The 25,385-nt window shown below is 34.7% G+C and overlaps 1 protein-coding gene across 5 annotated transcripts in view; it reads right to left on the minus strand.

Annotated features, from left to right (window-relative positions):
* The window catches only part of LOC143922616 (uncharacterized), a 245,997-nt gene that overhangs the window by 198,394 nt on the left and 22,218 nt on the right, over positions 1 to 25,385 (minus strand). The gene's annotated exons all lie outside the window — the stretch shown is intronic.

Consider the following 25,385-nt stretch of genomic DNA (forward strand, 5'->3'; position numbering starts at 1 on the left):
TCGCTTTTTACGCAAATTAATTAAGCGGTTCCGCGTCGACCGGTTAATGGCCAGATGTCTTTGGCCCGTGGCCAAAATTGATTCCGCGAACGCGTCATTCTGATATAACGCGATTCGTTTCCATTATAACGAGCAAAACGATCCGCAGTACGTATTGTGCAGTGTGGCGCAACTAATCTGATAACATTGAATTACATACGTATATAATAATCCAGACAATAAACGAAACGCATCGATGCAATCGCTCTAAGATAAAAAAATTGTAATATTAATTGTTTATTTCTGGCATAGAATATTCTGCGACGTGAATGTTTAGTACCCACGTGTCGTTTATTTTATGTATATCTGAAATTGCGGAAAAAACAAAATCGTTTCAAATAACATCTTACATCACTTTCACGGTGCAAATTTGGAATTTGCACCGTGACATGACCTTGCCCTTTTTAAAATTATATTCATATTACATATAAAATCAAACGTATTTTTGATTGATTTGTCGCTTGTTCTAGTTATATATGTACGTACTAGTGAAAGTAAAAATACCCAGCTCTGCTTGATTACACTCTCGATTATCCGGGTTAATGCTGGGGAGGAAAGTCACGGATAAGCCGAATCATCAAATTTTGACTCGGTTTCGATTATAATATCATATTTACAAAACAAATTTTTAAGAAAACTCATTATTTATTAAGAAAAACGCTCATAGTTAATCAGATAAGTGGTCGTAAGTACATAGTACCGTTTTATGACTAATAAAACCACTGGTATCTTCTTCACTTGTAGTATCACTCTCATCTTCTTCCACTTAAGAAACAAAATAAACGATATCCGCATCATCCATGCGTTTAAAATCTGGATCCCTTAAATCAGCGGCACTAAACCTTTTTTGACTCGCGTACCACTTGATAAATTGTACCACCATATAAAAATGAATGTATTTCATGAAATTTGCTATCGCAATTTTAATTATATGGGATTTTCATGTTATGGAATGTAAATACGCAATGGATCTGTTTTGTTAAGAAATTTTGTGGAAAAAAGTTATTAGCGGAGTCACAATTATAATATGCTCAAAGTTTAATATATTTATCTACTATTTCATCATACTTCTATTATTGATAAATGGTTTTCATAAAAACACAAAATTACAAAGAACCTACATATGTATAATATATTTTCTTTTATTAAGTAAATCTCTTAACAAAATAAATTTAATGAGATTCTTGTGCTTGTTTCGAGGAACGTTTTTTAAAATTCGGTTCAAATGTCTGGAGCTGCATTCAAGCTATTTCTATTTATCTCTTTTATAAAACGGTATCAATTGCTGGATTTTCGATCATCACCTGTACATACTGACGCCGACTATGATTAATTAAGACAATATTTATTTATTATATAAAAAATATTTCTATTTATGATTATAAATCATTCATTCTTGAATATCCGCCATCACTGATTTTTTTTCGCGTATCACCAACCATCAACCGCGTACCACCAAGCGGTACCCGTACCACAGGTTGGGAACCGCTGACTTAAATCATGTTTGAGCCACTCGATGTTTTCAAAAAACATTAAATTTTCCAATAACCCACATATTTCAGATATATCACTTGCTTCATTCTCTTTAGAATCCATATCAGGAAGAATCTTTCTCCATGATCGAAAAAGTGTTACTGGCTTTATTTTTGACCAAGATTGTATTAGTCCGTGTATTGTATTATTCCAATATCGTCATTTTTTCCAGAAATTACTTGGAATAACAATAACACATGAATAACACACGTATGTTGATTCATATGGCGAATTACGTACATTATAACTGGTCAAAATATATTACAACTGAAAATACAGTTCAACTATAAGTTGGTATCAGGTAATATGAAGAGTTTAGGTTTTCGTGAAAACGTCACTACTAGTAAATTCAGTTGGAAAGTTCTAAATTTTTGTTTTGAACACACTCTTAGAGTTATCGTAATACGATAATAATTACCTTTATTCATAATACCTAGCAAATATTAACGCATTGTTGAATTCTAAAGCCATTCGTAAAAACATCAAAGCTGTCAAAACTCAAGTGATAAGTTGACTGACACTGGCGCACATTGTTGAAAGTGTATTTGCGCTTGTATAGATATAAATTACTAGTTTAAATTGTATTCAAATACGAATGACCTAAAACGCTAGTTGGAATATAATATGTATATTACAACTGAAAATACTATACTATATGAATATAATATATTACAAATGTAAATTAAAGCAATTTACAGTTTAAGAAAATACTGGAAAGTGCGGCATGAGACGTGCTCGTGGTTTTCAGCTGTGAGGGGCAAATCTTCAAATCATTGTTCATCATATCTTCTTACGATCTTATTATTTCGACAGGTTTTTCCTACATTTTTCCGGTTGTGAAAAAGCATGTCTTACCCGCAAGCTTTTTTTCGATTGGTTCATCTACAAGTTTCTCCTACTTTTCTCCAGATATGAGAATCACCGTTATCGGTCACTGTCAAACTTAAGTCAATACAGTAAGATAAAATGTGAAAAAACTCCAGAGGGTGAAGTTTTGCCATGGATCGCGATGGCAAAGATTAGGCATGCTGGCGAATTTTCGCATGTGCAACTATCTAAAAAAAAAACATGGCCGCGTATCTCTCTGTATGTTTGCACATTGACGAGTCTGACTGTTATATATTTTTTTAACTATCCCTATACCCATAAAACCAGTTTGATAATATTTTGTTTATTTAAATGTAATAGGGTATGAAATTGCGTAAATCAATTTTAATACTTTATGAATTCACCCATAAAATACTTATAATATCATAAATTGTGTTCAAAATTTTTCTGTCAACAAAAATTGGTAAACAGTTCTCAGAATTTTTCTTATGAATGTAAAAAACGAGTAGACTTCAAAGAAAATCCGATCGTCACCGATTTATAAAATAAAGGTAAAAAATAAGACGCGTGCATATTAGATAAGATTTTATTATCAAAAATATGAGATATTTAATTTAAAAATATGAGGTGTTAACAAAAAGATCGAAATTCTTCCTGATATAAGCTACAAGTTATACACTGTATATTTTTTAAAATTAATATTCACAAATTAATTTATCAAGCAAAATTTAAAGAAAATGCCCTAATTCTAAACTGTGTATATGTATTTCAAAGTAATGAATTACTATAGTCGAACCAATTTAGCTTACTTACATAAACCTACTTACTTACGAGACTTCCGTAAAATGTAAATATGTATATGCTATCGTATTCACCCCCCCCCCCCCACTTGATCCGCGATGGCCAATTACATTTCGTTTCAGTTTCGCATTGCATATTGGTCAAGATATACAACATTGTTCGTGCGTATAATTTGACTTATTTATGTTAGTTTTGAGTTCGTGTTTCGTCTTTTGAAATATTTACATAAATACAATTTTAATATAAAATACGCAAGTTGTTGATATTATTAATTTATTTATAGTATACGTATATTTTATATTAATGGAATTTTATATTTTTTTGACGATAAAAGTAATTGTCAACGTCATGTTATGGATAGGAAAACTTACAGTAAATTATTAAAGACCATGCATTGAATTATAGTGTAATAATATTATATAATTAAATAAGAAATAATTAATAAAAATAAATAAATAAATAATTTTACATCCTTTTTGCAGTTTTGGTTTTGTTTTCATATTACATCAGATCACTGACAACTTTTCAAAATACGTACAAAAGTTTTGTGGTCAAATAAAGCATTTCAATGTCAAATAAAGCATTTCAATGTCAAATAAAGCATTTCAAAACCTCCCATCGAAACGTCAACGGGCAAAACACTAGTAGAAAATGAAAGTCAAAGGAGCTTAAAATATAAATCATTAAAACGCTGCCCTGAAAAATTGTAGAATTTTGCGCTATATTACATACTATATATAACATAGTGTTTTTACCCGACTTCGCTCGGTATTTGTGATATAAACCGATTAAACATGGCTGATCTAATAGTAAACATTTGATGAAATTTATTTGAATAGTTTTATTTTATTTAAATTCATTTATGATTTTATTAAATTGAAAGTTACGGATTCTACGAACCAAACAAACATACATACAAAGTCTCTTTCGAAATTATATATTAGATTTACATAGGTTCCACAGCAGCGAAATTTTATAATAATGAAAGAACCTTTACCAATACTTTGCCTGTGTCATAAGTCATAACATAATAATACGAGTAACGTTTCCACAACTACACAATTTATTTACGAATAAGTAAATCGTGTCAATATTTCGAGGTACGTCTCCATAACTACGCTAAAACGCACGGAATACAATCAGGGTCATATGTACATTTTAGTCTCGTAAGTACATAAGTAAGTTTACGTAAGTAAGCAAAATTGGTTCGACTATAGTAATTCATTACTTTGAAATACATATACACAGTTTAGAATTAGGGCATTTTCTTTCAATTTTGCTTGATTAATTAATTTGTGAATATTAATTTTAAAAAATGTACAGTAGCTTATATCAGGAAGAATTTCGATCTTTTTGTTAACACCTCATATTTCATCACATATTCACTACAAAAATTAAAGTTTTATTTTGATATAGATTTATTTACAATTTGATTACATATATGGTGGTGTTGGGCGTTCGTGGGCATATGGTGGATTATTTTTATCCACTTTTTTGTATTTGTCTGTCCTTGGGAACACTTAAATTAACGTGTAATGTATAGTTTCCACAAAAATATGTTTAATATAAAATGAAAAATGTTTATATTCATTAAACTTAAATAATTGTTCATTAATATAATTGAGTATTCGGCGCCACCAAGAGAAATGTTTTAACATTTATTTAAAAATAATTTTTACATTTCTTTGGTGCCACCCCTGAAATTTTATGTAGATTGCCGGCGATCGCCATGAAACTTTTAAAAACTGTCAAACTACGATGTTAATTGAATAATATGTTACTAAAATGATTCATTTACTTATAAAAATGTATCTCATATTATGTGTTTTTGAATGCATCGTGCAATTTTTAACGATGCACTTGCCCATTGCCCTTGCCCAGAGAAGTTTTTATCGGACATACGTCGACCACCAAGCATCAAATACGTTTGATGCTAAAATTATTTAGGATTGTCTGTGGACAATCGTCACTTGACAACAATATAACGCCCAATGCCACTTATATTATTATAACATATTTCTGTATAAAGTATTCAGTCTAAAAATCAAGTATACCGCTCAAAGAAGAGCTGAAAATCAAATCCCAAAAATGAAATGGAAACGTATTAAGACATTATCTACAAAGCGGTCGTTTCGTCAAAGCAAAAGGGGCGTCAGTCACGTGGCAATCACGTGCCGGCGACACGTGACGCCTTGGCCAAGAAGGAGTGGCGCGTCCGTGACTGTGCAAGAATATTTATAGTATTTGGAGTGTGGCAGTTTGAAGCAGGTGGTCGAGCAGCCTCCCCTCTGACCCCCGGACTATCGATTGCGCCCCTCGACAAGGTCGACCGTCCCCTTAGGTCCTACCCTTCGAAGCACCCACCCTCTGGGCGTAAGGCCGGGGGCAAACAACGGCCCGCAGAGGGGCGACAAAAACTAGCAGACAAATTAATGGCAAATCCGACAGATTAACACGCCATCGATGTAACTCGGGGATGACGGGGAAATCGAATTCGACTACTTGGGACAAAACGGCCAAAACATTCGAAAAGACGCTTGAAGATGATCAACAGGTTAAATGTGGAAATGAGATCAAAATCGGACCTAAACAGACAAGCTCTCGCGGGGACTCCATAGCCACGGAAAGATCAAATTTGTCGAATATATGTATGTTAATCTTTAGAACGAGAAGAATAATTGAAATGGCAATGGGTGCGTCACGTTGCTAATTAGAATGCGGACAATATAAGTCCGCATTCTAATTGGTGTTTGAATGAATGGTACCCAAAAGAGTAAGAAAGATGTGTTGGGTTAGAGTCGAACCGATCCAGCATGCAGTCACCCCAACTCGACCCGCGATGGCCAATTACATTTCGTTTCAGTTTCGCATTGTATTTTGGTCAAGAAATACAACATTGTTTGTGCGTATAGAGGTCAGTAGAATTTTAATTTATTTTTTGTTAGTTTTGAGTTCGTTTTTCGTATTTTAAAATTATTTACATTAATAAAATTTTTATATAAAGTACGTAAGTTGTTGATTATGTTAATTTATTTATGGAAAAAGAATATATTTTATATTAATTAATGGAAATTTATATTTTTTTGACGATTAAAGTAATTATCAACTTCATGTTATGGACAACAAAACTTACAGTAATATTATTAAAGACCTTGCATTGAATTATATTGTAATTGTAATCTAATATATAATTTGGAAAGAGACTTTGTATGTATGTATGTACGTCATCGAACACGTGATTCGATTTATTTATTTTTTCGATCCATAGGCGCCGATTTGATATTTTTCTATTCAATGGATTCACCCCGGCGGGGGCGCAAGGCGAGTAGTTTCATGGGGCCCCGCCAGGGGCGCCACAAGAGGCGCTGCCCCGTGGGGCCCCGAAGGGGCCGCAGCCTTATGGGGCGCTGCCTTATGGGGCGCTGCCTTATGGGGCGCAGCCTGATGGGGCGCAGCCTTATGGGGCGCAGCCTTATGGCTGCGTCAGTAATGGCGGACATGCAAGAATTAATGATTTACAATCATAAAAATAGAAATATATTTTATATAATTAATAAACATTATATACGTTTTCCTAAGATCCGGCATGGATTTTGAGTGCATTTTTAAATTTACCGCTTTGCGTTCCAATAAATAAATAACTTGAATTTGACACTTGAGAACAACTCGATAATGATCTTTAATGTTGCAGATAAAATTGAAAGTAAATATGATTAGAAAATTAGATTATGGAATCTATGTATCGAAAATGATCAAACTGAAGTATTTGAAACTTAACATAATTTCTTATCTAAAAACAGTATGTCTCGGGATTTACGTGAAAAAAATAATTGAACATTTAATAGGGATGAAATCGTCTTTTACGCAGTACTTCCCCAAACCTTAAGAAGCAATCAATGGAATTTGAAACCCCTTTGATAATGAAATTATCGGACAGCTACTAAGGAAAAGGAGAACTTGATTGAACTTCCAAATTATAGCATTTAAAAACTGAATTCGAAATAAATAAGGTTATTAATTTTTGGCTAGGTATTAGTGAAGAATATGAACGGCTTTCTAATATAGAGCTTATTAGCGATAAATAGTTTTGATTAATAATAGAAGTATGATAAAATAGTAGATAAATATATTAAACTTTGAGCACATTATAATTTTGACTCCGCAAATAACTTTTTTTCCACAAAATTTCTTACCAAAACAGATATACATATTGCGTGTATTCTGTCTTCACATTCCTTAACATGCAAATACTATATATATAATAATTACACTTGCAAAAACAAAATTCATGAAATACAATCATTTTTATATGGTGGTACAATTTAGCGCTATGTACTACCAAGTGGTACGTGAGTCAAAAAAGGTTGGGAACCGCTGCATTAGCCAGAACGTGTTCGTAAACGAATTCCAAATCTCTATATTTTTATTTTATGTTTTTTTTTTTGCCTTAAGACCTTACAGGTAAACCCCAATGGCGCCTTCCTGAATTACGAGACATTGAAAACTCGCAAATTAACGAGACATCTATGAATTGTACATACATTTTATTTGACATTAATCATACTCAAATAGTGGTGACATATTAGGCAGGAAGGTTTTTAGCCAATTTTTTTTAATCGGGAACCGTTTCAACAATGAAATCAGAGAAAATTGACAAACTCTGATAGGAAACGATCGACCCGGAGTCACAAATATCCAGGTCTGACCAGCAGCACTATATATATAAATTCTTTTCAATCGAGGTCAGCTCATGGGATCGGACCCGGCACCTCTCGACGCTAAGCAGAAGCTTAACGACCGAGCTATGCTGCTGGCTGTATATGTAAATAGTAAATAAGATAAAGTTAAATTTCCAAATGATAAAATTTCTCGATTAAATTTCGAAACGATTAAAAAAAATTCAATCTTAACCGATCCGATATTCCTGGTACTTAATATTTCAATTGGGCTTAATGAAAATATTCCTGGAAAGTTTGGAGTCACTGGTCTATCAACGAAGAAGCATGACGTCAGTTCAGTAGTGGGGGGCGCGACTTAAACTAGTACACCACACGTGAATCCACCGACTTGACTTAACTTGTCAAATGCATTAACATCTACGCGATTAGTGTAACTTAAGTAGATCCATTTAACTTAATCTAACTAGTCTAGCTAGCCTGTACATACATACATATGTAGATAAGCTCCTTAAGCAGCAGTAGCAGAACATTGTGACCAACTTTTATAAGTTTTCTTTCACGTTGTATCAAAAAAGAAGTACATACATATTTGCATATTTTTCTATACGAAAAAAATCACAACATGATAACAATCAAAGCCTTCAAGCTCGATAAGTATATACATACATACATGTGTACATAAGTGTGTTAGTTGAAAAAAAATTGGGTGAAAAATCAACCCTTTAAATCGAGACTTAATCGAGGTCAATATGAAAAGCCGTTTTGAGACAATTACAATAATTACATTTGAGCTTTTTATCGCAACGTTGCCGACATTTTCCGTTTCTGTGTTTTGAAAAAATCCAAAAACACACACACAATTTGAAAATTTGAAGCAATCCATCACAATTTTAGCGACGGCCCTGACTGACGTCCGTTGATTCAAGTTCCAACGTCAAAAGTTTTCCAATATCGGATATTGAATTGAAAAGTGTGGACAGCGAAAACGTCCCGAAAACAACATTTTGATCAATTGTTGTTAATTGCCTAGCTGCAGTGACAATTAGCCTACTATGAGCTCGGAAATTAGCTAATCGTCGCGAGACCGAAACATTCTCCTACAAATATTAATTGAAACAACTGATTTTTGCCACGTTTTTGATGCGTGTCAAAAGGTCGAAACGTGAACGAAATCAAATCGGCCAAATTACAAAAAAATATTTTTTTATTGTAAATTTACATCTACGCGCTACATGTTTACATATATTTAATACTAACTGAAACTGGCATGCGTTGCAATGCCAGAATGAGGTATGCAATTCCCGTTCCCGTTTCAAGTGATGTGATTCAAACTGGCAACGTGGTTACCAACGAATACATTTCCTTGTCTACACAATGGCGCTTCAAACTTTCGCGTCGGTAAAATCGTAATTACGAATATTATTATGAATAGATTTTTTCCCGTTTGTTTTTCACAGTAAGCTTCCCGGATATGCATACAACAAATCCTGAAAGTTCCCTCGTAAGTGGTTTGGGAGACTATACGAGACAGACATACAAACAAACAGAAATGCAATTTTATATACATACATACATATACATAGATATAGCAAATGTACATTTTTTTCCATATTTCAATAACAAAACCTTTCTTGCATATGTGCAAGCAGGATGCAGGGCTTGTAAGGAATCACGTGACCTTATGACCTTGCGTCCTATTATACACAATATAAGTGTAACATGAAATAATAATGTCATAACAAATGTTATGAATGTTTACACTAGTGTATGTTTTCATTTGTCCTAAGTCAGATGTTTGTACCTAATAGCTAAAGCTTACATTTCATTGCTTGTACATACATATAAGCATTTATGAAAGATTTTATTTAAGAAACGTGATTTTATTGTATATAAATTGTAGCCGAAGCGGAACTGTGCGCTTTCGCTTTGTTGTTAGATATCGCTAGTCTCACTGAAGGAGACAGCATATAACTTTTATTGAGTCTGCGACCTTTCAGGTGTCCTTCGTTTGACCCTTTTTGTCCACGTAGGACCAATTTGTGAAAAGTGAATTGATACCTACTTGACTAGACTTCGACGTAAATTTTACGAGAAAGCTGTAAAAGTAGATATAATAATAAAAAAATAATTGCGATTATATAAAATTGAATGCCTGTTTGTCTATCTGTCTGTCTGTCTCGTATAGGCTCCTAAACACTCAACCGATTACGATGGAACTTTCAGGATTTATTGTATGCATGACCAGGAAACTTACTGTGAATAAAACGGGATAAAACCCCTTAATAATACTATTCGTAATTACGATTTTACTGACGCGAAAGTTGTGTGAAAAATGTGTTCGTTGGTAACCACGTTACCAGTTGGTTTATGACGACACGGCGTTGAAGAGACATTGTTGAGTTCCAACCATCACTTGAAACGGGAACGGGAACTGGAACGGGAACGGGAACGGGAATTGCATGCCTTTTTCTGGTATTGCAACGCATGCCAGGTTCAGCTAGTAGTTAAATAAGAAATAATCAAAAAAATATATAGAAATTATTTTACGTTCTTACGATGTTACAATAATGTTACAATGTTGTTCTCGTTAGTCTCAATATACATATACATCATATAGTATGTGTTTATAAATACATACAAGAATAACATTGTAACTGCATTCGGGGACTGCGTTATGGCACATTTTCATATTTTATTTCATGTGTTTTGTTATTGTTTTGAATATAATTTGGTAGTTTTTGATTTTTAAATAAAGTGTGTGTATGAAAATATATCCTTTGGCTTCAAAAAAGTATTAAAATATGGCACTGAATAAAAAAGTTTTAAATACAAATTTTGTTAGTTACCACCTTATTCACGCATATATCCAAGTATTGTCAGATAAAATACAGCAAACTCTAACAGAATACAGTCGATCTTGAATTTTGTAATCATCGAGATCTCTAAACAGTAGTAACAATAGATATAATTTAGACACAACACCTTAACTGGCTAAACGGTGAGACGCGCTGTTGAATCGCATCAAATCTGAACAGCAGCTCAATATTTATAACCTTGTCGTTTGATTTACATCAAACGAAGCATTCCTAGCTCAAGGTGAGACTTTTTCATCCACATTTCAACGCAAAAAACCTACGGACGCATCCGAATTTCGACCTTACCCTTGTGCGCGTTTACGAAAGAAGAAGATCAAAGAAAATCACAAGAGCAGAATGACAAGAGATGAAGTCATACCAGCCGAGCGGATGGATGATCGTATGACTTCGAAATGTGTGGATGAAGAGTCGCTCAGCTCACTAATTGATAGGTTTATTAGTGGTCTTTAGTATCAGTGCATACATACATATATACGTATGTACATGCGAACAATACCTAAGGAGTGTTTCAATAATACATACATACATACATATGTATGTGCTAAATTTGTTTTTTTTTTTTTGATAAAGATTTTTTCATTCTATTTACACAGGAGAAACCATACGAGCGAAATTCGGGATTTTTGATCTTGCATTGACTTCTATATATTTTTGGCTTTTGCAGTTTTTAATTTAAAATCTTATATTGCTGTGCCAAAAGTGACGATTGGAATCAATTGTCAGATGTTTTTTTATTGATTTTAATTTTTTATTGCTTTGAAATACTTAAAATTAAATATCTAGCGAATTTTAAAAGTCAATATATATATATATATATATATATATATATATATATATATATATATATATATATATATATATATATATATATATATATATATATATACATATATATATATATATATATATATATATATATATATATATATATATATATATATATATATATATATATATATACATATATATATATATATATATATATATATATATATATATATATATATATATATATATATATATATATAATTACCATTTATCGGCACGACAAATAAAAAGAATTCCCCTCTCTAAAATAGCTCGCACAACAGATTTGGTTTTCGCCCGGCAAATCAAACATCAAATATTATAAAAATAAATACCGACCTTTACAACCTAGTGTTAAATGAATAGGACCAACCCTAACTTAACCCAACCTAACCTAACTTTAAATAAATGCGTTGGATGTTAGATTACCCAAGATATTACGATTACCCAGTGAAGATGTAACTGGTTATGATTTCACTGAAACGTCAAATTTTATTTTTGTGACTATTTTGTGCTATTTTAGATATATTAATTTGACATCAAATGTCGTTGACATTTGTCGTGTGTAATTTATTTTACAGCCGTGCCAAAAATATTAAAAATATTTTTTCCGTAATTTAGTAAATTTTTCACGTAACATCGTTTACAAGGATTGGTTTTTTTTTATATTGTGAATATTTTTTGTTTTATCAAAATTTACTAATTCGAGCGGTAAATGATATTTGACAGCTATATACGTAGAGGTTATTTATTTATTTTAAGTTTAAGTTTGGATCATTGTGGAATTCGACCATTGTGGTGTACCTAACGCGCCACACAGATAGATAAGACAAATAAAAATATATACACAGACAAAAAATACAATTATACCAAATCATAAAAAAACAACAGCATTATAATAACACTTCAGTAATTGGGTGACGAATTTCACCAATATATTAATTTATTTAATGTATAACTGAATAAAAAGAGGAATATGAGAAAGTGTAAAAACTTATAATACTAAGTTTATATGAGATGTTTAAACGAGTTGCAACTTGCAAAGGGGTGGTAGAAAGCCTCGTTTGGATAGATAACTGTCACTGCTTCAATTTGAAATATTTCATTTTATTTTTAAATAGATATATACCAGGAAGGCTTGACAGGAAGACCCTAATGCGCCTTCCTGGACAATTAATTACAAAAAATGCAGCATTTTATTATTTTACATAAATTACTGTATTTCCAGAAGCTGAAGAACATGAAATAACAATTAATTAATTAATCAATTACAGAATTAATCCATTGAGACATCTATGGATTTAGATTTTGAACATAATTTTTACAAATCATACACACAATAAATACAGAAGATTTGTGACAGCAGGAAAGAAGATTTTTTGCAAATTTTGAGGAACCGTTTCAACATAAAATTGGCAAACTCTGATAAGAAACGATCGATTTGGAGTTGCAAATACCCCCAAATCTAACCAGCAGTATGGCGGATCGAACCCACTGATCACATGGTGCCAAACATACACGCCACCATTAAGCCATAATTCTGGCTAATTTATAATGTATAACTGAATACATTATACATTATCCTATCACTATTAATAAGTTTATACGAGATGAGAGTAAATGAGAGTAGCTTTACCACTATTTAAACGAGTTACAACTCGCAAAGGGGAGGTAGAAAGCCTCGTTTGGATAGATAATTGTCATTGCTTCGATCTGACACATGATTCCGACGTGAATATTAATGAGTTCTTTAATTATTAAAATACTCTAGCTTCGTGTAGGGGACATTAGCTCACTTCAATGTTTGCTAACCCCAGTATCTCGGTAAGATATCAAAGCGACATGTAGAGTGAAAGTGGTTCAAAATCAAACCACAGATTTTTGATGGGCTGGAATGTCACTGAACTAACAGAGTGAAATAAAATATGCAACGCAATATAATTATGCAACGCTCCTTGTAAATAGGTTTTTGAGCTCTTTTTCCTATTATGCTGTACATTAACATTAGAATAATATAATACTATGATTACTAACCAAATTAAATTAAAATTGTAAAATAGAAAATGATCAGTAGATCAGTAGCTATTAAAATAGATATAAGATGTATTGTGAACATAATTTCGTAATAATAAAAAGCATTTAAAAATCAAAATCAATGCAACGCTCCGTGATAAATGTCACTTGAATATACACATACATGATAAAATAAATGTTTTGAAATGCTACATATGTATGAATGATACATCCTTTACATTTATGACATACATAATTCGCACAGCGATGATCTCAGTCTGAAACGAGGCCGGACAAAATGTACATATTTGTACGTACAATACATACATTCACATATCCATTTGCAATTTTTGTTTACATTAGACCAGAGGTACAAACTGATTCAGCAGCGTAATTGACGACCCCTGGCGGACGTGCAAGCATCCGCAGAGGATGCACACATTTGTTCAGTTGATCGCTGTCAAATCAATTATGAAACTTGGACGTACAACTGTTTTCTACAAGTTAATTGTTTAACGTTTCAATTTAGCTCACTCGTTTCTGTTGCGAAAAAAACCAAAACGAAATGTGCACATTAGAGCGATCTTCCTTTCGGCAATCAATTTTGATTCGTTAATATACATATGTACAGTTTTGTTTAGCTTAACTTTTCCGCAATCGATTTTTGACGGTCAACCGAAAATCAACACTTATTTCCATTATTCGAGCGGCAATATAACACTATGAAGATTGTCCAGCTATTTTGGAATCAAATAAATAGTAAGAATGATTCAATAATGTTTAAGCTAGACTGGTTAAGTACAATGCCTATGAATGCTCGTATACAATGAAAGGGAGAAAGTAGAATGCACTTTACCAAGATACTAACCTATGCAAATCGTGCCTTTACTACTAATTAGATATTCAAGCAAATATCTTGTACATATTATAATATATGAAAAATTTCATGCATTGTAGAAACACACGTCGATTTCAAATATAATATATTGATATATGAGCCACTTTTCTTCATTTCGAGGAAAATCTTGCAAAACATTAAATACAATGTTTTGCGTTTAACAATATATAAAAACTAGTGTTGTACCCGATGAAATATCATCGCATATAAAATCGTAAGTAAATGTAGAATTTGTGCAATTTGTGAAGTGGGCCTATTTTCCTGTCGTGGGACTGTAATATATGGATATATGAGCCACTTTTCCACTTTTCTTCATTTCGAGGAATATCTCGCAAAACATTAAATATAATGTTTTGCGTTTAACATTATATAAAAACTAATGTTGTACCCGATGAAATATCATCGCATGTGTGTTGGCATATTAAGTTATTAAATAAAAAATAAATAAAAGAAATGTGTCTGTCTTGTGTTCGATCCCCACACGGTTGAATTTTTTTCAAATAACTGTTACGTAGGGGTGGGTGGAGGATCCAAGTAAAAGGCCAACAGTCGTTTCACAGCATTTATTGATGATTAAGGAGTTACACACACTGTCACTGCTCCGTCCAGAATGAATTATATCGCCTACGTACCGCCTTATAAAGGGTAGATCTCTCAGGACGCCTAATCTGTTTATCTGTTGTATAGTCACGTATTCGGATATGTATTTCCAAGACGTTGGGTCTTCCCGTACCGATTCTGAGAAATAACTAATAACGGTCATTGTTTAGCCTAAATGCACTTAGAGTCCAGATATAATCTTTGGAAGTAAGTGCATGCATTTAGTTAATCCGATAACAGATATCCGTTGGTCTAAGTACAATTCGCTCAATCCACGGCGTACGTAACATTGCCTCCCTCTTAGGTCAAATCGTCCCGATTGACCAACAAATCATAACTGATAAATCTACAGTAGTTACATTTATCTCCGATATCAGTCACAGTTACATTTACAATTACAGCCATTATCTTTACAGCTACAATGGAAACAATGACATTTAATTTCTACTACCGTTACCTTTACAATTGAAACAATTACATTAAACCTTCGTTAAACTTCAATTTACGACACCTTTACAATGTAAACAAAAACATTTAAAATTTCGTTACACTACGATTTACGTCACCTTTACATTGAAAACAATTACATTAAATTTTCTTTAAACTTCAATTTACGACACCCTTACAATGTAAACAATTACATTAAACTTTCGTTACACTTCAATTTACGACACCTTTACAATGGAAACAATTACAGTTATATTTCTAATCCCCTAAAATTAGTCATCCGATGTTCTACATTTGGAAATCAATATTTGTTAGCTCTTCGGTCCAAAATTTTCTCCCGTGTTTGGTCCATGTTGCTCGTATCACCAAAGTCCAAATTTGCTATGGCAGCCCCGTATTCCTGTCATGTGGCCCAGCATCCTGCTGCAGACCAACGTTCAACCCAGAACGTGCTCCAAAGCCATGTCCCACAAGAATCGCTCCCATCCTCACAAAAGTGACTTGGTCCATGTCTCTCGTGTCACCATCGTCCAAATTTGCTACGGTGGCCCAGTGTTCCTATGTCATGTGGCCCAGCATCCTGCTGCAGACCAACGTTCAACCCAGAACGTGCTCCAAAGCCATGTCCCACAAGAATCGCCACCATCCTCACAAAAATGACGGTTGACCCTGGAAAATGTGCACCCCTCAGTCTGCCACTCTGTTGGTGGTGCTTCTTTTCCGTTCCCTTGACCCTGGAAAATGTGCACACCTCAGTCTGCCACTCTGCTGGTTGTGTTTCTTTTCCGTTCCATTGACCTTGGTAAATGTGCACCCAACAGTCTGCCACTCTGTTGAATGTGCTTCTTTTCCGTTCCATTGACCCAACTGAAATCCATTTCTTTCTGATGTATTTTCCCGTTACATCTGCGAGATGATCTAAACACTGCTGCAACTGTCCATGTATTTTTTCAGGTACTCGTGTTTCCACTAGTTTCCAACTAGATTTTTTTCGATGTTGACGTATATCAATTGCTCCGCTCTCTCTCGTTGAAGTCGCGATCTGGCGTTTCTTCGGTTTCAAATGCCCTCACGTGGTTGATCCAAGTCGCTCGTTTCCCCAACGTCCAAATTTGTTGCGGTGGCCCCGTCTTCCTCTCATGTGGCCCAGCATCCTGCTGCAGACCAACGTTCCACCCAGAACGTGCTTCCGTTGCCATTCCCTCTGAAGCGGTGCCTCTATCCTCCCAAAAGTGACTTGATTGACTCCGCCGACTGACCAACCAACATTTATCCAATCTGATAAATGTGCCTCTCTGCCGTTGCATGGTTCCGATTGAATTCCATTTCAATCCGTTTACTTTCCGACTCTTTGCGAGACGACACCTGTGACATAACAGGTGGTTAACTAGTTTCCAATTAGACTCGACTAGTTTCCAATTAGATTTTTTCCAGTTTGTTGACATCTGCCGTCAACAAACAGTTGAAGGGAATAGTGGCTTGTAATCGACATCTCTCAGTTGTAGTCGATCTCCACTCCTCTTCTGACGACGATGCTTTCCCGTGGATCGTCGTCACCTACAGCCGCTAATTCTTGCTACTTGCCGCGAATTGGCGAACTGCCCTCGTCCCGGTCGCCTTTTGGATGACTCTGCAATTGCTGGATGCTGCTCTCCGATGTTGCCCTTGACAACGCCTCAAGTTGTCCTCTCCCGGCAGCAATTGTACGAAATCTCCCGTTTCGTAACCTCCTTCCGTCATCCCGATGAATTCTTGCTCCTCCGCATTCCTGCTCTCCGCTCCTCTTCTGACGACGATGCTTTCCCGTGGATCGTCGTCTCCAACAGCCGCTAATTCTTGGTACTTGCGGCGTAAGTGGACCGGTGAACTGCACTCGTCCCGGTCGACCTTTGGATCACTCTGCCTCTGCCGGATCCTGCCCATCGTCGACAGTGTCTCCAGTTGTCCTCTCCCGGCAGCGCCTGTACGAATGCTTCGTATCCCCCTTCCGTCATCCCAATGGATTCTTGGCGGCCACCGCCAATAATCTCAAAGTCGAGTTGCAGTGATAACAGCAATTCGACAACCGAATATGTGATGACCGATTCTGTGTGTTGCAGTGAAAACTGCATTTTTTTATTTCGTGTCTCCATGGCTCGAACTCTCTCCTACAGCTCCCGAGGATGGCTTCGCTGTAGCTTCTCTTCCTTCGCTGGTGACTTTGTTCCACGGCCCATCTTGGATCCCACTTCTGACGACCAGTGTTACGTAGGGGTGGGTGGAGGATCCAAGTAAAAGGCCAACAGTCGTTTCACAGCATTTATTGATGATTAAGGAGTTACACACACTGTCACTGCTCCGTCCAGAATGAATTATATCGCCTACGTACCGCCTTATAAAGGGTAGATCTCTCAGGACGCCTAATCTGTTTATCTGTTGTATAGTCACGTATTCGGATATGTATTTCCAAGACGTTGGGTCTTCCCGTACCGATTCTGAGAAATAACTAATAACGGTCATTGTTTAGCCTAAATGCACTTAGAGTCCAGATATAATCTTTGGAAGTAAGTGCATGCATTTAGTTAATCCGATAACAGATATCCGTTGGTCTAAGTACAATTCGCTCAATCCACGGCGTACGTAACATAACTTTTAAATATATTGTTGCGTAGGGGTGGGTGGAGGAAAAAGGAAGAAAAAAAAGAGGTAAAAGGCCAACAGTCGTCTCACAGCATTTATTGATGATTAAGGAGATACACGCACTGACAATGCTCAGTCCAGAATGACATGATATCGCCTACGTACCGCTTTATAAAGGGTAGATCTCTCAGGACGCCTAATCTGTTTACCTGTTGTATAGTCACGTATTCGGATATGTATTTCCACGACATTGGGTCTCCCCGTACCGATTCCGAGAAATAACTAATAGCGGTCATTGTTTAGCCTAAATGCACTTAGAGTCCAGATATAATCCTTGGAAGTGCATGCACTTAGTTAATCCGATAACAGATATCCGTTGGTCTAAGTGCAATTCACTCAATCCGCGGCGTATGTAACAATATTTATATTTAATTGTTTAATATGAAAAAAAATGGTAAAAACCACCTACCTACCTACCTACATACATGTAAACAATATAAAACACCAATAGAAAAATTAATTGATTAATTAATTAAATACATTTTAAATGGATGGCGCTAAATGCTCAGAGACTAATTTGCTTAGAGGAAACATTGGTAGCAAATAGTATAATTAGAAGTTTTTTTCTTTTGTTATTATATTCGTATACGTTTTATTGACAGTGGTTTAGCTGTGACGTACATATGTATGTCGAATCGAAACGACTTTAAGGGCGACATCAGACAGCTTTGAATATGGCACGTGGTTTTTTTTAGATAGTTTTAAACATATAGAAAAAAATGTGATGTCCATGGCACGCGTGCATGGCATAGTCCTTTCAAAACGACACATTCGACCTATGTCGTTGAAATTGTATAGTAGTATTTATCCTTGCTTGGCAGTGATCTATACCAAAACGACCCTTTGGATAATTTTCGGTAAAATTGTATCCTTGAAAGAACTATCGAATGCACGCGTGCCATGAACGTCACATTTTTTCTATATGTTTAAAACTATCTAAAAAAAAAAACCACGTGCCATATTCACCGCTGTCTGATTTCGCGCTTAAAGTACGGCGAGCGTTATCTCAGACAGACAAACAGTCGACAGACTGACAGACACACAGAATAGCGATATATATGATACTAATCACTAGTATCATATATATCGCTATTCTATCACTGTTAACTAGCGGCCTGTAATACGTTTGTTCTGCGTTTCCAAGATTCTGGACACATCGAATAAACAGAATTGATAACAATTTGAGAATTAAGTCAAACAGAAATAGTGTTATTGGAGCTGAAAATTGGATTTTCGCTACTTTCAAAAATAACGGCTCATATATGGATTTTTTTTTTAGAAGAACTGTTGAAATTTGCACGAGCATTGGAGGCAGACGGATGGGTTGATGTGGAAAAACAATTTAGATTTCTTATATAGGTATATACATACATATGTACATACATACATACATATGTATGTATGCAGTACAAATATACAAATTGTAAGATCTCGAAGCTGGGAGAATGTGCATCTTTCGTTTTAAATGCATCGACGAATATAAACCCTGCAATAATAATAACGCCTCTAGAGACCATAGGATGTGTTTCATTCCTCGGCTCGAATACGTCAAATTTTAAGTGAAGTACAAAAACAAAGTTCCGAAAGTGTTATTGTAGAAATGCATGCACGTTCATGTGTACATACATACATATGCACATCTTTATGTATGAATTTGTGATTTAAAACAAGCTCTTGTAAAAATACTATGTAAATTTTCGAACATACATATGTACGTATAATATAAAGATAATAAAAGAGTATATCAATTTAAAAATGCGCATATCGTGTGAGGTGTGTAAAAAAAAGGTAAAGCATATTATTTAAAAAAAATATTGTTATGCAACAAACTGGAAGCTTTTAGAAAAAATATATAAATAAAGAATCTTTTATAGATTAAGTAGAACGTTGAATAAACGCTATTTTACCCAATCAAAGTTGGAATATGCGGAATGTAAATTCTTTTAAAGTATATATAAAGGTTCTAAAAATAATATCTCTATCTTGACAGATAAATAAAGATTATGGGAGTATGGAACGCTGTATGCTGTATGCTCGGACAAGATGCTACATAAAGTTCAATGCACTCGAAGAAGTATAGAATGTTGCATGCTCAGCATAACGAGGAAAGGCAAGAAGCGGAATACGTGGGTGAGAAGTATGACAAGGGTAGTGAAAATAGTGGATAGAGTAAAGAGATTGAAATGACAATGGGCGAGCCACGTGGCTAGAAGAATGGACTAAAGGTGGACAAAAGAAGTGCTAGAATGGTACCCGAGAGAATTCAAAAGGGTAAAAGGAAGACCGCAGGGAAGATGGTTAGACGAAATTAAGGAAATTTGTGGGTTGAGACGGATGAGAGTTGCGCAAAATAGAGAAGAGTGGAAGCGTGTTCGAGAGGCTTTCATCCAGCAGTGGATGGTGAGTGGCTGGAGATGATAAAATAAAGATGTATTGTTTATCAGGGTTTAAAATATCGGATTACACGTTTATCGATAATCCGATATTTTTCTTCCAATTACCGGATCTTTCAATTTAAAAAATAAACTCCTTCTCTTTTACTAAGTATTAACTAACCAAACGCTAATAAACATTATTTATTATATACTAAGATATATTGTCCAAACAAAAGGGTTTGAGTCTTAATGAATTCTTTATAAATTAATATTTTATAATGGGACTAAAAACATATCTGTTTTTTTATTCTTCGTTTAAGAATATAACAGCGAAGGAAACATAATTTATTCACACTATCACACTATTAGTTTTATTTCATTTCATCAATAAAGTCATATTTTTTGTCTCCCGGATAGGTTCTTTTTCCCCAACTGACTTTAGTTTTTCTTCTAATAGCTAACTGAAGCCTTTCTGAACTGATAGCACACATTTAATCGTAGATGGAACTACTGCAATACCATTATTGGAATCTGAAACTGATAGATTTACTACATATGTATTCCTTGTACTTAAATCTGTCATATAACTTCTAATATAATTTTCATTATTGTATATTTTTTTCTTGGATGAAGCATAGGGTCGGACCAGTGTTGTTAGAAAATAAAATAAAGGAGAGAAATGTAATAAAACACAGCGAATGGTTTATTGATTTAACGGTGAAAGTAATTATTTACCGACAAATTACCGAGCTAGTTTTCGGGCTATTTGCCGGTAAACTGGTATACCAGTAAATAAATAAAATGGAATATGTACGTACATCATTCAAAGAAAATAATTTATTAGCTAATTAAACTAAGAGGGCTATTCGGCAGTATCGAATACATACAAAATCATTATTCGACGTTGTTAAATGTTATAATATAACAGTAATAATATTTTAACTTTGGAAAAAAATAAATTTAGTAAATACCTATATGTACAATATTAAAAAAACACAATTTGTATGTAGTTTAAAAAAAATTAAGAAGCAAAGTCGATCAGTAGCCGCACTTCTCTATAATTATGTGTCCACATTAGGCTTACTTACATACAAATATGTATGTACGCATATCTCGAATTTTTGTAGGTTTTAATCCATTTTTTTTTTCAGTCCAACACATTTATATATGTACATACAGTGCGGTGCAGACGCATTGATCTTAATCGCGTGTGACGTTTATTAGACAGAAAACTCTCTACGATTGAGTGTCGGTTATATTCCACGTAAAGGTTAAGTCGACACTTTATGCGAAAATGAAAACTAGGACGTTAAAGATACGATCCCATTAAACTCGTCGATATGAGGCTATAAAGGCTCGAGAAGTTTGTTAAATGGTGTGCAATATTCGAGACCAAAACACTATGCGGAAATACAAAAGCAGAATTTCATATATGTAAGTATTTTGAGTGACAAATCGCTGGCTAAGAAGATTTTCGTTGACAGCGATGCTACGATCAACTCTGCGAGAGAATTCGTTTGTTGAATGCAATTTTTCAGCGACCCAAATTTAAGTAAGTTTTTGATTTTAAAATAGAGTGATTTCATATTTGATTCTGAACTTAAGAAATTTAAGAAACTCCCAGCTTAAACCTCAGAGTCACACATATGCATGTAATATGTGTAAGCTGTTCCATATTACAAGACAGCAGATGAAATGTGGAACTCGATTCCCATTGGTTGATGCTTGTTATAAACTCCGAACATAACCGTAATAACTTCATGTCATGTACATAATGAAAAAAAATGGTCGCAGTGCAAATAAAGTGTCCGAGAAACGAAGAAATACACACAAGACCAATACTTATGAGTCTAATAGTTAAAAAATAAACACACGCAATATTTTCCTGGCTACTGGCGGAAAGACTGACTTTCCTGGTACTAGCGGAAGCGATTTAAAATTTAAACGTCCATTTTATAAAATAAATGTGTATTTAAAAAAAATTTTGTACATACATTAAAAAAAGTTTCTGTACATTTCAAAAGATTTGTGTGCATTTCTAAATGACGGATACAGATTGCATTAGAAACTTTGCTTTGACAATTGAAAAAAATATGAGCTTCTTAAAAAGCGGATGAAATGAGTATTAAAAATGACAGATTAAAGTCGCGAATACCAAGATACGAACCGACAACGACCAACGCTTCTCTCTACTGGATTCCATCATTTTTACTCTTCGGCTTGCGACCTTCGATACCTACGACCTTGGCTTCGACTCTACGACCTGACATCATCATTCATATTCATACGTAATACGTAAAAAAAAAGTAAACACTTTTGACAGTAGCGGAAGACTGCAACGTTGCCACTTTTTGTATCTATTCTAATGCAAAATCTATTTTTTCGAATCGAATCGTTTCATATTTTTTAATGGTCACTTTATAATGCAAATTTATAATGCAAAGTATTTTTCACAATGTACATACAGTTAAATCGCACCCTTCAAAATTCTATCGGTGACCAAACCGCGCAAAATGGCAACGTTTCAAAATGATCGGAAGAATGTAGGAATAAGCCCAATAAGCGAAGTAAAACATAGAAATAGCCTTGTAAAAAAGGTTAGCCTGTTTTTAACTAAAAATTAAAAAATTTTGATTTTGAATGCCTCCATATTCCAAGAACATTTTTGACCGCCATTGGAAAGCATTGCATTTTCACCCGTCTCGTATTTAATTTTTCCAAAGGCAAATCTAACAAAAACAACTACACCTAAATTTAACAACAGTTGTAATATGACTAGATCGCAAAAAGCAACTCGGTCACTTTTAAATTTCGCAAAGCATACATAGATATATATTACAAAAAGGATGCCATCTCCTTAGATTAAGGCTGCCATACTTGTCGAGATGCCGACCGGGACGTCTGGGAATTGAATGATACAGGGTATAATTGAAAAACTCTTGATTTCAACTACAACCGATAAACTTGCAGATTTGTTCACAGGGGTGAGATAGATTAGAGTTGCGGAAATGTGTGATTACTATTTTCGCGCCCCCTGATTTTGAAGCCCGGCATCGTCGCTCCCATTGCACGGCTATTTGTATACGATTAAGTAATTCCAGGTCGCAAAGCATTTGGCTAAAATTTGGAAACTCTTATTCGACTCGTAGTTCGCAACTTAGCCTTGGCCCCGGCCGCCCTTACACCTTTCATTTCCACATTTACTTGTTTTAATAGCTTTTTTATTTGAGTTTTAATTTGTTTTTGTCCGTCAAATTTGACTGCTAGATAGAATACCGGGTCAACTGACTCATGGACCGGGAAACGGGGACATATGTAGATCAATAAACCGGGACGGCACCCCGACATAAGCGTGCAAAACAAAACCAAATAATGAAAAATTAGGCTTTTGTCGTTTTATGTATTTGATTTCGCAGGACTGCTCATAGACAAAAATTTACTAGGACTGTCGGTTTTAGTTTCTAAATTTAGCAGGAGGGTTTTGAAGGCCAGAATGAATACGTAAACATTGCAAACTCGAGGGTAGAGGTATTTTTAAAACTTGAATGCGGTTGCATCATTGGTATGAAACATTGCGTATATTTATATTTATTTATTACATATGTACATACATATATCAACGTAAACTTTTTTTTGAACTCGCATAATTTTAGAAACTCTTCTATTTTGTATCCATGATAATATAGAATTCAGAATAATAACAAAAACAATAGAAAATCGTTTTATATTATAGAGGTCACGAGCCGTCGTGCAATTAAATACAACTAAAATGCACACCAAATGTTGACGATACTAAAATCATTAACTGTCACCCCTAGTGCATCTCATTCGGACGCTCGCATTTACATCCACGAGAAAGAGAGAGAGAGAGAGTACCAAACACCCGGTTCAAATGTATTCAAATGCACAATAAAGTATGGGCGAAAACACACAGCGGTGAATGTGGCACATGTTTTTTGTTTTTTTTTTTTTTTAGATACTTTTAAACATGTGAAAAAAATGAGCCGTGCCATGACTTTGCTAAGCACCGTAGCAGCCAAATTGTTAAAATAAAATACATGGGAATATATCTTCGTTAAATTCATTAAATATTGCGCGCTTATATCGGAACACCAACCGTCCTAGTCAACCGGGACGTATGGCAGCCATACCTTAGATGGCAGCCCTACCTTAGATAGAAGCCTCCCAGTCACTGGGGTTGGTGAGATTGAAATGAGGAGCATATACATATTGGTTCTAGGACCCTAGCCCCCTGGACACATACACCCGGTCAAAAACCCCCTGGACATTAACCCCCCGTCAAGGATAAAAATATTTTATAATAAGTGAAACGTAAAGAAGGTATGTAAAAATTGACGGTAAATGTGAGAACGCTCGACAGGAAAAGCGGGGCTAGATGTTGGTTGCCATTATGCCGGCGCCAGACATGTGTTCAAAGATGTGATCAAATAAGTGTTCACATGTGTGGCACGGGCATTTGATACTATTGTCACATATTTGATCACTTAAGTGCGCTTTGCCATTCCGTGTCGGTTTTTTAGCGCACATCAAAGGGATAAAAGTCCAAATGTTTGTATGCCTGCCACACTGCGCGAAGCCCAGTTGCGCGAGCCTAGTTGATCAAATCTTTGAACATATATCTGGCAGATACAACAATATGTGACCAAATGTGTGAGCAAAGTCTTCAAAGAAGTCATCACTTCTTTGAATTCATGTCTGGCACCGGCATAATTTTTTTTTGATTTTTAAATGCTTTTTATTATTACGAAATTATGTTCACAATACATCTTATATCTATTTTAATAGCTAC

The sequence above is a fragment of the Arctopsyche grandis genome, chromosome 2 (assembly GCF_051622035.1).
Source record: "Arctopsyche grandis isolate Sample6627 chromosome 2, ASM5162203v2, whole genome shotgun sequence".
Lineage (NCBI taxonomy): Eukaryota > Metazoa > Arthropoda > Insecta > Trichoptera > Hydropsychidae > Arctopsyche > Arctopsyche grandis.